This window comes from Labrus bergylta, unplaced genomic scaffold (genome assembly GCF_963930695.1).
Source record: "Labrus bergylta unplaced genomic scaffold, fLabBer1.1 SCAFFOLD_37, whole genome shotgun sequence".
Classification (NCBI taxonomy): Eukaryota; Metazoa; Chordata; class Actinopteri; order Labriformes; family Labridae; genus Labrus; species Labrus bergylta.
Window position 1 is genome coordinate 401,527 of NW_027077280.1, and position 3,215 is coordinate 404,741.

Here is a 3,215-nt window from a genome sequence, read left to right on the forward strand (position 1 = left end):
ATGAAAAGATTTCGGCTTCAAAAAAGTTGAAAATTTACATGAAAAGATTTCGGCTTCAAAAAAGTCTAAGATTTTCATGAAAAGATTTCTGCTTCAAAAAAGTTGAAAATTTTCATGAAGTATTTCGGCTTCAAAAAAATCGAAGATTTTCATGAAGTATTTCGGCTTCAAAAAAGTCGAAGATTTTCATGAAAAGATTTCGGCTTCAAAAAAGTTGAAAATTTTCATGAAAAGATTTCGGCTTCAAAAAAGTTGAAAATTTTCATGAAGTATTTCGGCTTCAAAAAAATCGAAGATTTTCATGAAAAGATTTCGGCTTCAAAAAAGTTGAAAATTTTCATGAAAAGATTTCGGCTTCAAAAAAGTGGAAAATTTACATGAAAAGATTTTGGCTTCAAAAAAGTTGAAAATTTTCATGAAGTTTTTCGGCTTCAAAAAAGTTGAAAATTTACATGAAAAGATTTCGGCTTCAAAAAAGTTGAAAATTTTCATGAAAAGATTTAGGCTTCAAAAAAGTTGAAAATTTTCATGAAGTATTTCGGCTTCAAAAAAATCGAAGATTTTCATGAAAAGATTTCTGCTTCAAAAAAGTTGAAAATTTTCATGAAAAGATTTCGGCTTCAAAAAAGTTGAAAATTTTCATGAAAAGATTTCGGCTTCAAAAAAGTTGAAAATTTTCATGAAGTATTTCGGCATCAAAAAAGTTGAAAATTTACATGAAAAGATTTCGGCTTCAAAAAAGTCTAAGATTTTCATGAAAAGATTTCTGCTTCAAAAAAGTTGAAAATTTTCATGACAGGATTTTGGCTTCAAAAAAGTTGAAAATTTTCATGAAAAGATTTCGGCTTCAAAAAAGTTGACCATTTTCATGAAAAGATTTCTGCTTCAAAAAAGTGGAAAATTTACATGAAAAGATTTTGGTTTCAAAAAGTTGAAAATTTTCATGAAAAGATTTCGGCTTCAAAAAAGTTGAGCATTTTAATGAAAAGATTTCGGCTTCAAAAAAGTTGAAAATTTACATGAAAAGATTTCGACTTCAAAAAAGTTGAAAATTTTCATGAAAAGATTTCTGCTTCAAAAAAGTTGAAAATTTTCATGAAAAGATTTCGGCTTCAAAAAAGTTGAAAATTTTCATGAAAAGATTTCGGCTTCAAAAAAGTTGAAAATTTTCATGAAGTATTTCGGCTTCAAAAAAATCGAAGATTTTCATGAAAAGATTTCGGCTTCAAAAAAGTTGAAAATTTTCATGAAAAGATTTCGGCTTCAAAAAAGTTGAAAATTTTCATGAAAAGATTTCGGCTTCAAAAAAGTTGAAAATTTACATGAAAAGATTTCGGCTTCAAAAAAGTCTAAGATTTTCATGAAAAGATTTCTGCTTCAAAAAAGTTGCAGATTTTCATGAAAAGATTTCGGCTTCAAAAAAGTTGAAAATTTACATGAAAAGTTTTCGGCTTCAAAAAAGTTGAAAATGTTCATGAAGTTTTTCGGCTTCAAAAAAATCGAAGATTTTCATGAAAAGATTTCGGCTTCAAAAAAGTTGAAAATTTTCATGAAAAGATTTTGGTTTCAAAAAAGTTGAAGATTTTCATGAAGTATTTCGGCTTCAAAAAAGTTGAAAATTTACATGAAAAGATTTCGGCTTCAAAAAAGTTGAACATTTTCATGAAAATATTTAGGCTTCAAAAAAGTTGAAAATTTTCATGAAGTATTTCGGCTTCAAAAAAATCGAAAATTTTCATGAAAAGATTTCGGCTTCAAAAAAGTTGAAAATTTACATGAAAAGATTTCGGCTTCAAAAAAGTCTAAGATTTTCATGAAAAGATTTCTGCTTCAAAAAAGTTCAAAATTTTCATGAAGTATTTCGGCTTCAAAAAAATCGAAGATTTTCATGAAGTATTTCGGCTTCAAAAAAGTCGAAGATTTTCATGAAAAGATTTCTGCTTCAAAAAAGTCGCAGATTTTCATGAAAAGATTTCGGCTTCAAAAAAGTTGAAAATTTACATGAAAAGATTTCGGCTTCAAAAAAGTTGAAAATTTTCATGAAGTATTTCGGCTTCAAAAAAATCGAAGATTTTCATGAAAAGATTTCGGCTTCAAAAAAGTTGAAAATTTACATGAAAAGATTTCGGCTTCAAAAAAATCGAAGATTTTCATGAAAAGATTTCGGCTTCAAAAAAGTTGAAAATTTTCATGAAAAGATTTCGGCTTCAAAAAAGTTGAAAATTTACATGAAAAGATTTCGGCTTCAAAAAAGTCTAAGATTTTCATGAAAAGATTTCTGCTTCAAAAAAGTTGAAAATTTTCATGAAGTATTTCGGCTTCAAAAAAATCGAAGATTTTCATGAAGTATTTCGGCTTCAAAAAAATCGAAGATTTTCATGAAAAGATTTCGGCTTCAAAAAAGTTGAAAATTTTCATGAAAAGATTTCGGCTTCAAAAAAGTTGAAAATTTTCATGAAAAGATTTCGGCTTCAAAAAAGTTGAAAATTTACATGAAAAGATTTCGGCTTCAAAAAAGTCTAAGATTTTCATGAAAAGATTTCTGCTTCAAAAAAGTTGCAGATTTTCATGAAAAGATTTCGGCTTCAAAAAAGTTGAAAATTTACATGAAAAGTTTTCGGCTTCAAAAAAGTTGAAAATGTTCATGAAGTATTTCGGCTTCAAAAAAATCGAAGATTTTCATGAAGTTTTTCGGCTTCAAAAAAATCGAAGATTTTCATGAAAAGATTTCGGCTTCAAAAAAGTTGAAAATTTTCATGAAAAGATTTTGGTTTCAAAAAAGTTGAAGATTTTCATGAAGTATTTCGGCTTCAAAAAAGTTGAAAATTTACATGAAAAGATTTCAGCTTCAAAAAAGTTGAACATTTTCATGAAAATATTTAGGCTTCAAAAAAGTTGAAAATTTTCATGAAGTATTTCGGCTTCAAAAAAATCGAAGATTTTCATGAAAAGATTTCGGCTTCAAAAAAGTTGAAAATTTACATGAAAAGATTTCGGCTTCAAAAAAGTCTAAGATTTTCATGAAAAGATTTCTGCTTCAAAAAAGTTCAAAATTTTCATGAAGTATTTCGGCTTCAAAAAAATCGAAGATTTTCATGAAGTATTTCGGCTTCAAAAAAGTCGAAGATTTTCATGAAAAGATTTCTGCTTCAAAAAAGTCGCAGATTTTCATGAAAAGATTTCGGCTTCAAAAAAGTTGAAAATTTACATGAAAA